The sequence below is a fragment of the Zootoca vivipara genome, chromosome 13 (assembly GCF_963506605.1).
Source record: "Zootoca vivipara chromosome 13, rZooViv1.1, whole genome shotgun sequence".
NCBI lineage: Eukaryota > Metazoa > Chordata > Lepidosauria > Squamata > Lacertidae > Zootoca > Zootoca vivipara.
In genome coordinates, this window is record NC_083288.1 from 6,230,265 (window position 1) to 6,244,313 (window position 14,049).

Here is a 14,049-nt window from a genome sequence, read left to right on the forward strand (position 1 = left end):
GTTATTAATGAAGTTTTTAAAGTGAAGCTACCTCTAGACTTCAATCTTATGACAATTGGTATACTAGGAAATACGGCCATAGAGAAAGGTGACCAGCATACCTTCAAAGCAATGATACTAGCAGGAAAGGCAACAATAGCTTTAGGTTGGAAAGATAGAGAAAAATGGACAGTAGAGGTCTGGACTAATTATTTGTTTGAATTTAGTCAGCCAGACATTGTGGCAGTAACTTCACAGGAAATAACATGGAAGGCCAAGTCTACTGTGATAAGGACCAGATGGAACTCCTATCTTCAATGGATAACAACTACTGGACCAGAAGACATTCAGTGGAAATTAAAGACATTGTGCCCGTGGCTGAGGACAACTGTTTGAACCCTTCCAATGGATTATGGGTGGGGGAGGGGGTGGGAAGGGAAAGGAAAGGAAAAATGGTACGGGAAATTAAAAATTGGAAGGAGAGAATATAATGTATGTAAAAATTCTCGTACTTCAATAAAAATATTTTTAAAAATTAAAAATCCACTAGTTTAATCTGCCATTCTTCTCTGGTAGGGACTATGTCTTCTTTCCATCTCTGGGCATAGTATTATGTGGCATTGGCTTTACAGTATTATAGGAGAAGAATGACCCTCTTTCCATACCTTTTGAAATTGTAGGTGATTTTGAATTGATGCTTACCAGAAAGACAAAGCAGGTCAGCTGTGCACAGTTTAAGATTCCAGATTTCACAACATGTGTTACTATTTTAAGTACATTAAACTCTGAAGCTACAAAATTACCCCTCCGTTGGCATATCGAAAGGCTAACATGGAAAAGGGAACTTCATTTATTCTTTAATAGATGTCCATGCAGTTCTCTGAGTGTTCACGACTGAAACAGCCCAGATATTGGCAGAAAGGAATTAATACAGAATTAGTATTTTGGTAGGTGTGCCCACTGATCTGCAGCTAAATTAATGCAGCAAAGTTAATTTTAAAAGCATTTAATAAGCTGTCAGCAGCACACAAGCGTTCTGCTCATCACTTGAGCAGAGCTATTCATTCCTACTGCGGAAAAAAAAAACACTCATGTTCAGTCTAGTCTGAGAGATTTTTCACCTTTGCCTTGAGCAATGAAATTAGTTGCCTTCAAGGAGACAGCTTATTTTGTCTCCAGTGTAGTTCCTTAGAAGCAATTTATTTCTGGCCTTTTGTTCCTGATTTACCCCCCCCCAACCCTCTGCTTCTCCTTTGGGCACTTCCAATGTTCGTGTAATTATATTAGGAGAGATCCTTTGGATATGCTGTACATGTGCATATAAACATTACAATAATTAAACTGTTGTTAGCTCTCCAAGGGCTCACCACTCTCTCCGTTTGATGGGACGAGACAATCCTATTATGAAAACATGGATATTCTCCTGGTTTCCAGGGTATCCCAGCCAGCAAAGAATGAAGGGCAAGCATGGGATTAGGGAGGCGTGAATTCCTGTCAACCCAGTCTCAAATCATGCCACAAATCTCTGCATAGTATTTGGAATTGGGAACTGTGGCTAAGGCAAAATATGATGGGGAGATTGCTTTGTGGTGTGCTCTTTGCTGACTATGTTACATCGGTCCTGCACCAACTAAACCGGCTTCCAGGCATAATTAACGGTGATGGTTCCTACCCCTAAATGGTTTGTGGCTAGGATCTCTGAAAGACCACTTCCTCCAGTATGGAGCTTCCTGTAGTTTAAGTTCCTAGGAGACCAGGCTTCACATCCCTACTCCATTAGGTGATTTTGGACCAGTCTTCTTAGCCTAACCTACGTCACAGGTTAGTTATTTTTATTATTATTTATTGAATTTATATACTGCCTTCATATGAAGATCACAGGGCAGCTTACATCATAAAAAATGAAAACACAAAACACATATCATAATAACAACATTAAAAGCCAAGACCCCCTCCCCAAAAATGCATTTAAAAGGCCATAGATTGTTTAACAGCCCAAAGACATGGTTACTGAGAAACGTTTCCATCTGGGGCCTAAAGATACGTAATGAGGGTGCCAAGCAAGCCTCCCTGGGAGCCACCACAGAAAAGGCCCATTCTCCTCTTGCCACCCACTGGACCTCTCATGGAGGAGACACAAAAAAAAGGGTGTCAGCTGGTGATTGCAGGGTTAGGTTTTCTTAATATGGAGAGAGTTGGTCCTTGAGGTATTGAGGTCCTGGGACATTTAAGAAGTATTGCAAGGATCAAAGGGCAAAGGGTAAAACCATGTCTGCCACTGCCAAGAGCCCGTTGTAGGAAAAGTGGGAAACAAATCTAAAAGATAGGACAGAGGACACAGGACAGAGACTATTTGGTGGCCTCAACTATGGAGGTCCCCAGGGAGGTTGGATTGACTTCATATTTGGTTAGATTTAGATGGACTGTTAAAACTTTTGTTCTTGTTCTTAATCTCTTTATTATATTATTTTTGTTGAATAGTCAAGTTACTTTAGAGCCGGTCTAATGTAAATACTGTCTGTTTAAGAGAAACAGGTGCCGGTGATTTCTGTTAATTGCTCACAGGCATGGGCTCTGTTCCTTGTATATAAGGCTCTGCCAGAAAGCCTTCTGTATCTCTTAGTTAGATCTTTCAGTTTGATTCATCTCTTAGTAGATCACTCTCTCTCAGTTGAATGTATCTCTTAGGAGAACTGTATCTCTCAGTGAGATCAGTACCTTAGTTGGAGAATACTTGGTTGATTCTCAGTTGTTCTCAGTTTAAGAGATTCCAAGTTGAATCTTAGTAAGAGAGACTCTCAGTTTAAGAGATTCCTTAGTTGGATCTTAGTATGAGAGTTGTTTAGTTATGAAGCTAGTTTGCTGTTATTTCTTGGGTAGTTTAATGGGAGTTATGTGGGAGTTTGGGAATGGATTGAAGGTTGGAATGTGGGTAGATAAAGTTGGTAAGAGAGAAAGCACTTATCTTTAGTTTAAAGTCTCTTTTGAGTCAGTTTGTTTTTCAGTTAAAGAAACCCAACCGTTTGTATTTTCATCTGTATACTTTTACAAGTGTGCAGCTAGTAAGGGGTTTCATATAAGGGAGATAATACCCTACGCTCTTGGTGGTGTTTTCTTAGCCAGGTCGACTTCTGACTGTGTATACTCTGCGTGAAGCGTACTTTAAAGGGCCGCTGGAAACTGGGATATATGATTTAGGTTAAGCAAGTTTCAATACCCAGTTTTCTCCAATATTATTCCTAAAATTTTAAAGGTCTTAAATCCTAAGTCACCTTAAATGGTAAGTTAAGTAAGTAAGTAAGTAAGTAAGTGTTGGCATACATGGAGTTCTGTCTGATACACCAAAGCAAATATTTATTTATTTATTTGATTTATTTTCCACTCTACAACAGGTTTGAACGGGAGCTTACAAAAAGTTTACAACTGCAATAAAATACAGAAAAATAAAAACCAATTAAAATATTTTAAAACAACAACAACAACAACAACTTGTTCTTATAGGCATATTTATATAGACTACACTTAAGCACATTTAATCTTGAAGCAAAAAATAATAAAAATTGAAAAGGTAGTAAGGGAATGGAGCCATTGTCCTACTTTTTTAAAACTAGATAAATGATAAATGTCATTAACACAAAAAATGAAAATACAATAACTGACATTTTCACTAGATCATTTTCGCTCTAGCCCTCCAGCTGTAAATGATTATTTCTTCCCATTGAACCCAAGAAGTCTGAAACAGCCTTTTCTAGATTAGTTTCCCACTGCCTCAGATAGTTAACTGGTACAGCAAGAATATTAGGGGTAAGCAACTAACACCAGCAGTTGTGGTGCTAAAAGCACACAACCGTTTTTGGCCCTGACTTTAACAAGCTCTGAGTCCCAGGCATTTGTTTCCAGCCCCTTTTCCAAGACATGCCTGTAAGCTTGAGTTAAGCAAAATTTAAGTCTGTTCTGTTCCAGATGGCTAGCCAGATGAATGGATTTTGAAGGGCTTCTTACAGCAGCTAAATGTCCAGTGAGCAAAACTGATCTATTCCAATTTGCTGCAAGGCCTAATCGTGGCTCCGGGGAGGATGTGATTCTCCCTGCACTATACATGACAGTGCCAGGCTATTAAAACATACACCCCAGAAGATTTAATGGCATTGAATTTGTTCAAGAGCTCCCACTTCCTTTAACCTAATTATCTTTTGAATCCATTGGCTGTCTTTCTTTTTTCTTTTTGGGTTTCCAAATACAAGTTTCATGGCTGGGAAAGAGGTTCCGTATAGAAGAGATAAACAGTGTGTGCACGCGAACCTCTCCTGATCCAAGTATTCAGCTTCGATGGAGACAATAAGCATTTAGGGAATATTTTCCTGCCTGTGTTGAGATAACAAACATTTGGGGGCAATTGGGTGATGTTGGGGAAATCACACAGGGATTTCAATGCACTTATTTCCATTAAGAGTAATGAGATTTGCATAGCATAAATTCCCCCATGCAATTGTGCCTTGTCGAAGCTCTGGTGGAGCATGTTGTTCAGGGAGAGTTTTGCTTATCTTTCTAGCAGGGACCTCGCCTACAATGGGAAGGCTACAATAGGCTCAGCCGGCTCATGTAAATCCTGTCTTGTCTACTGCTAAAGCCGTTCACCAGAGTTCTTTTCAATTTATCACTCGGTGCCATGTCCTCCAGCCACTGGCTCCGTAATAGCAGAGAGACTCACCACAGACCAGCGACGCCACATTCTGAGGGTACTAATCTCACCTGGAGCCCTAAAGTATGGTCCTCCTGCATTTCCTTCACAAGAATGAACTCTGGGCCAGAATAAACTCTGGAAAACAATTGTGCAATCAAGATGTCCTTGCTTCACTCTGGGAGGCATATTCAAGGCAATTTTTCATAAATGTAAAATGCTTCAGTGTGCGTCTTGGAATTCCAGCACTAATAATATAGGATATATTACTTGATAGAATTCAGGACAGAAACTAAAAAAAAAAACCCACAAAAAACTTATGCATAACTTTGCTGGAAATATTACTACAGTGGTACCTCTACTTACGAATAACTCTACTTATGAATGTTTCTACTTACGAATGGAGCTCTGTCCGCCATCTTGGATGCGGTTCAGATAGGATTTTTTCTACTTACGAATTTTTAGATAGGGCTGCTTCTACTTACAATTTCCCCCCCCCCCCAATGCATTCCTATGGGATTCGACTTACAATTTTTTTTGACTTACGAATGTGCATTCGGAACACATTAAATTCGTAAGTAGAGGTACCACTGTATTTGTACAACGCTTTAATTTGCTCATTGTACAATTCTGGTCGCTGCACCTCAAAAATATTACTGTACAGCTGGAAAAGGTACAGAAACGGGCAACTAAAATGATAAGAGGACTGAAGCAACATTCCTTTGTGGAAAGGTTACAATTTGGGGACTTTTTAGTTTAGGGGAGAAAGGAGAAAGGAGGGAATATGATTGAGGTGTATAAGGCAGGATGCCTCTCAATACCAGTTGGTAGGAACCACAGGAGGAGAAAATATTCTTGTAGGGTCTTCATTAGCATCTGGTTGGCCACTGTGAGAACAAGATATTGGGCTAGATTGGCCTTTGGCCTTTGGCCTTTCTTATTTAAGGTTACAAATGGTACAGAGAAAGGGGACAGAAATCATTTGTTCTCCTCCTCACAATTCCAGCTGCTGGAGGGAATATCTGGGTGAGATGTGTTGTCTTCATGTCCTGCTTATGGACATTAAGTTCTATGTAGTTTTTAAGGTTCATGAAGATTTCTCCTACAAAAATTACACACTGGCACATGCAGAGAGAACTGGGACAGGGTGGGATTTTCTCTAATCCCATGCAGAACCAGGACCAGCCAGAATTTGGTTTTGTCCCTATCCCGAATAGGGATCTTTCTGGTTCAGCTTCCTAAATCACACATTTCACCAGCTCTGTAGTTTCACAAATTACTTTGATTATGAAAAGAATCAGGAGAGAGCCATTCTGTTAACAAAGAAAATTTTAGCTCATAGCTTCTCCTAGAAAAGTCCCCGCAGGAGAAAAACCCCACAAAAAGCATTCTCTTGAAACACAGAATAATATAAAATAATAATATCCTGTGATTATCCAGCTGTTAGGCAGCCGTCTAAAGAGGAGCGTAAGGAACTGTAAAACTAAATCCAGCATTGCCAATGAATGCCTTCAATTTGTTTTAAAATGGTGTTGGGAACTTTGCTAAAAGCTACCTCTCTGCAATTTCAGGAAAATTGATTTCTTAGCATAATTACACTGCCCCATTTTCTTGACAAGGGCATGAAAGCCTAATGCAAGAACTTGTGCATGCATCATTCATTCAATTTTAAGCATGGCATTAAATGCAATTAAGCATGGAGTCTCTACACAAATAAATTATATGTGAGAATGAATGTGGTTAGGCAATCTATAGGTGCTTGTATCATAGACAATAAATGCAGATATTTAATTTTTAGGGTTTTTAGTTTTTTTAATAGAGAAAATGAATACCATCTTTGTAACTGATGGGGCTCTAATTTGCCTACAGCAGAAGCCAATGATGACAGATGAGAAGACCTCCCTAGGTCTATGATGGATGAGACTGCCTTATACAGAGATGGACCATTGAGCGCTTTAAGACTCCCAAATCTGGAAGTGGAAGTGTCTGTCCAAGGTCTCACATGGTGTTCTGGCACAAGCCCTCCTATCCGTGGAGTGGCAACGAAATGTGAGTATAGTTTTAAGGAAGTGGTGTGATTTAAGCATGAATTATTTGTGTGACGAGGCTGACAGAAATCCCCCCCCCCTAATAACTCACAACAGACACAATATTTTAGGTTTGGGTTTTTGGCATTATTTTGGCCACAACTTTATTTAAATACAATTTTAATTTTGAGTGTTGGCTTAGGCTTTTGGTTAACCATTTGTCCTTCTCTGGGAAGGACCATCTTCATCTGGCCACTTGGGACAGGAGTCACAATCTGTCCACTTGCGACAGTACCAGCTCCGACTTCCCCAAGGGTATAGGGAAGTCAAGTAAACACCCCTGGGAGAGGAGGTAGCTGTGCCCAGACATTCTCCCATCTCGACCAAGAATGTTCCGCAAGGCTTGTACTCTATAATGGCCCCCCAGCCCCGCCTATGGTGGGGATGTAAGGACTAGAGCGAAAGCCCCAGGATTCCTTTAACGGAATACTTCTATGTGGAGCAACATTAAGAGGGGGGGGGTAGGCATCTGGCAGCCACACCCCTCCTCCAACCAGATTCAATAACCAAAAGCCTAACCGCCAACCTAACAAGTTGTGACAATTTGCTAAGCAGTAGACAAAAACCAAGTGGCAAAGCCAATCAGCCAAATGGCAAAATTCCTACTGGGCCCTTGCAAAGCAAGCGACCCCATGACAGGCAAAGCAAGGTCAGGCTAAAACCTGTAAAAGAAAGCGGCGGGTGGGAGGGAGATTCAAACACCAAAGCAAGAGTGGCCCAAAAGTGAAAGAAGCTGAGATTAACTAGGGGCCCTCCCGCCAATCAAATTACGCACATTTAAATAACCATGCCCCCCATTACTCAGCTCCTGAAGAGGCCTAGGCCCCAACCCAAACCTTAAGGGACTTCTTCCCAGCCCTTCCACATCCCGCTCTATATTTAATAATATAAAGCGCTTTCTACCCCAGTAGTGTGATTCTGTAAGCATGAATAAACTTACGTAGAGTTGTCAGAGCACCTATATTTTGTCAGTGCCTCCATCTTGCTTGTCTATAGCTGTCACTCTGGCAAAGGCGAACATCTCAGTTGTACCTGCTTGCCAGGAGCAGTACCAACCCTACTGAATCAGAACATCCTATCTGCTGAATGAGAACAAAGGTTTACCTAGTCCAGCATTCTGTTTCCAATGGTGGCCAAGCAAATGCCTATGGGGAATTAGTTCTGGGTTTCACAGAGAGAATTTTTTTAAATGAGAGATCAGTTGTTCTTTGGCCAGGTACTGGAGGAATTTCAATGGAATCACAGAATCATAGAATTGTAGAGTTGGAAGGACCCTGAGGATTATCTGGTCCAACACTCTGCAATGCAGGAATCTTGTCCATAGCCATCCATCGATGGGCTTGAACCACCAACCTTCTGGCCCATTGTGCCACAGGAGTCCTAGACAAAGGGATTTTGAAAGGGAGGGATGGAGAGAAGGTGACAGCTTTTTAATATTTTTTCTTTTCATCAACATGGAAAGGTTGGGGTTTTTTTAAGTTAAAGGAAAGGGGCTTCCATTATAAGCAAAACCAGTGCTCACACCTGTTTCAGGTTTTCAGAAACTGGCTTTCCTGGCTCAAGGGAAGATCTCATGCCGTCAGTCCTTCCATGGGGCTTTTTAGATCAGAGAGTCCAGGCAGACTGCAGGGGTGGCCGCAGAGCACTGGAGAAATGGAGAGATCAGTTCTTCACCCACGGCCACCACCCAACGATAAGGCGCGTTCCACCTACCAAAATCATAAATAAACTATAAATTTCTAATTTGTAGGTGAAATTGGATGACAGTTTATTTGGGGAGAGAGCATTACTCAAGACACACTGGGTATGTAAAGAGAAAATAATCAACTGCTGTGGTTTCCCTCTTGCTTTCTTATTTGCTATCGAATATATAAAATACATGAGGAACAGAGACTTGATGGGAAAGGCAGGGTATCAGTTTGGTAATGCCAGAACAAAGAGAGGAGCTATTAACAGGCATTTACGGTACATCCATTTGGAATGAGGTTGATCTTCCCTTGATACTGCTGGAATAGAGGGGATGCCACTAATCCTTGAAGTCGTCTTATCTGCCATCGATAATCCTATAAGAAGGATTATATTCAGATATCCATGGATAGGGATCCACAGCTGGGGTGCAATCACTGATAGCTTTCTACAGATTACAGTCCTTTGCTCTTCTCCAGATATGTACTGTAGTGCATTCTGGCTGTTGTTAAGGCATGAGAAGGAATATTTGGGAGAAGGCTTTCTTTTACATAAGCAAAACTCAGACCATGTAATGCTTTAAAGTGTCAAACCAAACCAACTGGTAACCAATGTCTTCTACAATCAGCAGCTTACTCTAGTTAAAATTGCGGCCTCTGGATTCTGGATCAGCTGAAGTTCCTTGAACAGGTTCCTCACATACCACAATGCAGCAGTCTAAACTTCAGGTTCCCAAGGTAAGGGATATGGAGAGAGAGGTCTTAATCATACAACCCATGAAATTCTTCAGGTGTTTTTTGTCGGAGGAGGAGCTTCCAAATTCACCTTGAAACTTTTGCTGAGAGTGAAATTCTGTGTCAATTTAAATGATTCTTTCAACAAGAGCAGAGCGCCATTGTTCTGTTGAGTTACCCTCATTGTTTTAAGCAGTTTCGTTTTCATCCAAAACATTTCCTGGATGATTTCACTGGGCTTTGTAATTATCATTAGTGAAAGATCCTAGAAAAGTGAGTAAGAGGCCACACCAGGAGTAGTCAACCTATTTATACCTACCGCCCACTAATGCATCCTTCTTGATGGTAAAATTTCCTTACCACCCACCAGTGCTCTGTGGAAAGAGGATTCAGCTTGTGCCGTAGAACCCCCTACCGCCCACCTAGAATCCTGAAATGCCCACCAGTGGGAGGTAGGAATCAGGTTGACAACCCCTAGGCTACACGATAGAAGTTCAGGAAATCATGCATGGCATGGAGAAAGTTGATAGAAAAAGGTGTTTCTACATCTCTCATAACACTGGAACTCATGGACATTCAATGAAGCTGAATGTGGGAATATTCAGGACAGATAAAAGAAAGGACTTCATGCAGTGCATAGTCAAACTATGGAACTCGCTCTCCCAGGAGGAAGTGGTGGCTTTAAAAAAGGATTGGCCAAATGTATGGAGGAGAGGGCTACTAGCCACAATGGCTAGTTGGAGGCAGCAATGTTTCTGCAAATCAGCTGCTAGAAGCCATAGGAGCAGAGAGTATGGCTCTTGTGCTCATCTTCTTCACCCTGATTCCCCACAGGCATCTGGTTGGAGACTGTGAGAACAGGATTCTGGACTTAGGTGGGCCATTGGCTCGATTCAGCAGGCTATTCTTTTGTCCTATGTTCTTATCCTTCAGGGGACAGGATCCTTGGTGTAGAAATGTTACAAACAGGGGCGGAGAAAGGGGGTCCAGTGGGTGTGGACCGCCCCGGGTATCACTGTCAGGGAACCCACGAGGGGTCAGTGGAGAGCCTGGTGGATCAGAGCAAGGGCTCTCGGACGCGGCCAGAGCCCCAGCTCCTAGCGCCTGGCAGATTCCTCCAGAAGGTGGGATTGAGGCTCAGGAGGAGATGCAAACCCTTGGGGATGTTGTGGAGATGGGAGCTCCAGAGGGAGAGTCGCAGAGGGCGGACCCAAGCACTCAAGAGGAGGAGGCTCCAGGAGCCACAGCACCGGTCCCTCAACTGAGCAGCTCTAGTGGAGAGGGTGCTCCACCAGCACCCTCACCCCAACGGAGGAGGGGGGAAAGAGGAGGGACCAACGGAGGAGGTTCAGGGTGCCCCGGGGGTTATGCTGGCGGAAATCACGAAGGGAGGCGCTTCTGGATTCTGAATCAGATTAGTACAGTCATGCTTTTGGATTCTCTGTCTTGTACATATGCATATAATAAAACCCTGTAAAAACCAAGCACGGGGTTTGGAGCCGCTTACTCGTGAGGAAGCTACACACACCATTACAGTCTCCACTAAGGGGGGTGACAAAATGCCCGGTGGCACTCACCGCGGGCCTGCAGTGCGCCCGAGCCACTGCGAGCCACTGGGAGAGACGCAGTGGCTTGGGCGCATGCAGGCTCCATGCTGCCCAAATGGTCCACCTTCTGCCCCCCCTCAAGCTATAGCGCAGCTGAGTGGGAGGAGGCAGGCAGACTCTGGAGGCCTCGCGGTGCCTATGGGTGGATCACCCCGCCCCTGGGTGTGCTGCCCCAGGAGCCCAAGCGGCTTCCTCCGCCGCTGGTTACAGAACCTTCAAGTAAGCAGAAATGTTTAACAATGAAATGTTAATATTAATGCTGGAAACAATAGCAAAGCAATTGTGTAAAGAAAGCAATATTTGCCTAATCACAGAAAAGCCCTTTCAATGAAGCTGAAGCTTTTGATTATATATATGAACTATCTAGAGAATATTAATGCCACACATAGGAAAGATAATAGAACTTCCTGATACATTTCTCTCTCTTTACATCCGTGTGTCAGATGGGGGAGATGTCTAATTTGGTGTCCTGGGAATGCTCTAGCCAAGAGCATCTTCACCCATAAATCACTCTGCTACATTAAGGATTTATAACAGGTGCTTGTGAGATGAATTTAGAATCTATTCCCCCAAGAATAGCACTAGGACCAAGAGCGATTGCAGTATCTGAAATTGTTAGCTGCTAGCTTGGATCACTGCCAAGACAATTTGTCATGCTTCCAGTTCAGAGCACTGATCTTCTCCCACACCAGGTTATATTAGGACTAGAAACCAGCCCTTCAGTCATTAAAATGAATAGGAAATGTTCCTTGTTTGTTGGTGACATTTTTAAGCTCCTAAAGCATTTTTCGGGATCCTAATAAAGATGTGCAACATAATCTTATGCATGTTTACTCAGTAGTGATTTCCACTGTGTTCAGTGGGGTTTAATATGCATTTCCTGTTTTGTCAGGGTTTGGGGCTCTCTATGAAAGAGACAGGCTGAGTTAGGCAGATACAAACTGAAGTTAGACAGGCTCAGTCAAGTACTGTAGGTCAGGCTGAGATAAATCCAGGGGTGTCAGGTGAAGTCAAGCATACCTGCCAAGTCCCGGACTGCAGAATCCGAGACCGGCAGCCGCGTGACACCGAAAGTTGCATAGACGCAACTTCCGGTGTCGCTTTGCCCATCTATGGGCACCCAAAATGGCCGCCAGCGGCTTTGAAGGTTGCGTCTACACATGTCCGGAAGTGCGTAGACGCAACTTCCGGTGTCGCTTTGCCCATCTATGGGCACCCAAAATGGCCGCCGCCGACACCGGAAGTCACACCTATGCACTTCCAGACATGCGTAGATGCAACTTTTGAAGCCGGCGGTGGCCATTTTTTGTGCCCATAGATGGGCAAATCAGAGAAAAAAAGGCCGCCGGCAGGAGAATAACGGGAGACAAAGTGATACAGGGGACTGCCAGGAAAAGGTAAGAAAAAAACGGGGGTTTCCCAGGGAAAACGGGGTACTTGGCAGCTATGAGTCAAGGCAAGCCAGTTCATGACTGGTTTAGTCCAGGCTTAGGCAAACTCAGCCGTCCAGATGCTTTGGGACTACAACTCCCATGATCCATAGCTAACAGGACCAGTGGTCAGGGATGATGGGAATTGTAGTCCAAAATATATGGAGGGCCGAGTTTGCCTATGCCTGGTTTAGTCACAGCACATTCCAGCTAGTGGCAACAAGACCCATGCATAAGCCCAAGTCCCTTCCAACTCTACAATTCTATGTTTCTTCAAGCTGTTATTTATCTGACATTTGGGATACTTGATTTACAAAAAATGTCCATATTGATTTTACACTAACTTTCTATGGCTTCATGTTACCCTTCAGACAATTGCAGGTAGGTGGGTTGAAGCCAAATCTTGTTTTTTCTTCTCTTTCTTGCCACTAAATCTCCTGTAGATTGTTCTGAATTAAGCCAGGATATTGTCGTTTGCTCTTTAATCCTCTTTTGCATAATTCCTTCTTAAATTAAGAGCACCAAAAATTAATTAGTTAAAGGGAACAGGAGAGAAACTTTGGCTTAAAGAAATGAGTAGATTTATGTCATTTGCCCTTGGAGACTTTTTTTTTATAAAAAATAAAAAATCCACATTTAAGAAGGAAAATTAGATACAATTTGATGTTCAGGGTTTGAAATGGAATAAATCCAAAGGTTGTAGCAAGTCCCATTTACTATGTCAGTGACCTTTCCAGGTCAAGGATGCAATGCATTAACAAGGTTGTGTGTGAGGAAAACCATCTGTCAAGCTTCTTAGCTCATGAATGAATAAATCAGCCTTCTGATGTAAATATTTCATTTTTAATAAGTAATAAATTCAGAGTGCAGAAAGAGAGAGAAAGACATTAAATGGAGGGCAAAACAAAGGCTTTCTTCAAATGATGGGATTTAAAAACGACAAGGGCATTTCCTGAGTAGGTGTATGCATTTGAAGTCTGAGTAATGCTCATCTTTTGCCCAATGATTCGTCTAGAAGCACATATATGAAACTACCTTACACCAAAGCAGATCATTAGTCCATCTAGATCAGGCACGTCCAACTCCCAAGAGACTGTGATCTACTCCCACTATATAAAAAACTTGCAGTGATCTACTCAAGATGGCAGCTAACTACCCAGAGTTGTTGAGCTGTTTTTGCCCGGTGGGTGGGTGGAGCCAAAGTTGTTGAGTTTTTGCGGGGGGGGGGAGGGAGGTATAGTTGTTGAACTTTTTTTGGGGGGGGGGAGACCAGAGTGGTTGAGCTTTTTGGAGGGAGAGAGGCCACAATTTTTTCAATTTCTTGGAGGGGAAGTGAACACTTTCTGTCATCCCACGATCTACCTGTGACACCCTGATGATCTACCTAGGACCGCCCGGTGATCTACCAGTAGATCGCGATCTACCTGTTGGACACCCATAAACTGACTGGCAGTGGCTCTTCAAGCTGGAAAGTTGCAGCAAAACAGATGAGACATGCCCAAGAACAGTTGTGATGTGATTCGGGGATCGTCAATATCCATATTTCCTAAAGACAGCTGGTTCCCTAGAAGAGAGCAAATCCTTTTACACTGGCGGCTGTATGCAGTTGTAACAAAGACTATAGTCAGATATACACTCAATGGGTTGAGCATCTGATTAAGTTCTACTCATAGTTTGAGGAGAAACCAAATCAGGTATCAAAAGTCTCACTGGCCTTCCCTTTGCCCATTATGTAATTCTCGTTCTACTCATGACTACATTGCTTGGGGCTCTACTTTTTCTCCCTCAGTATTTGCACACAATCTCTCCCAGATGCATAATTAAAAGTCCCTGTGAGAGATATGT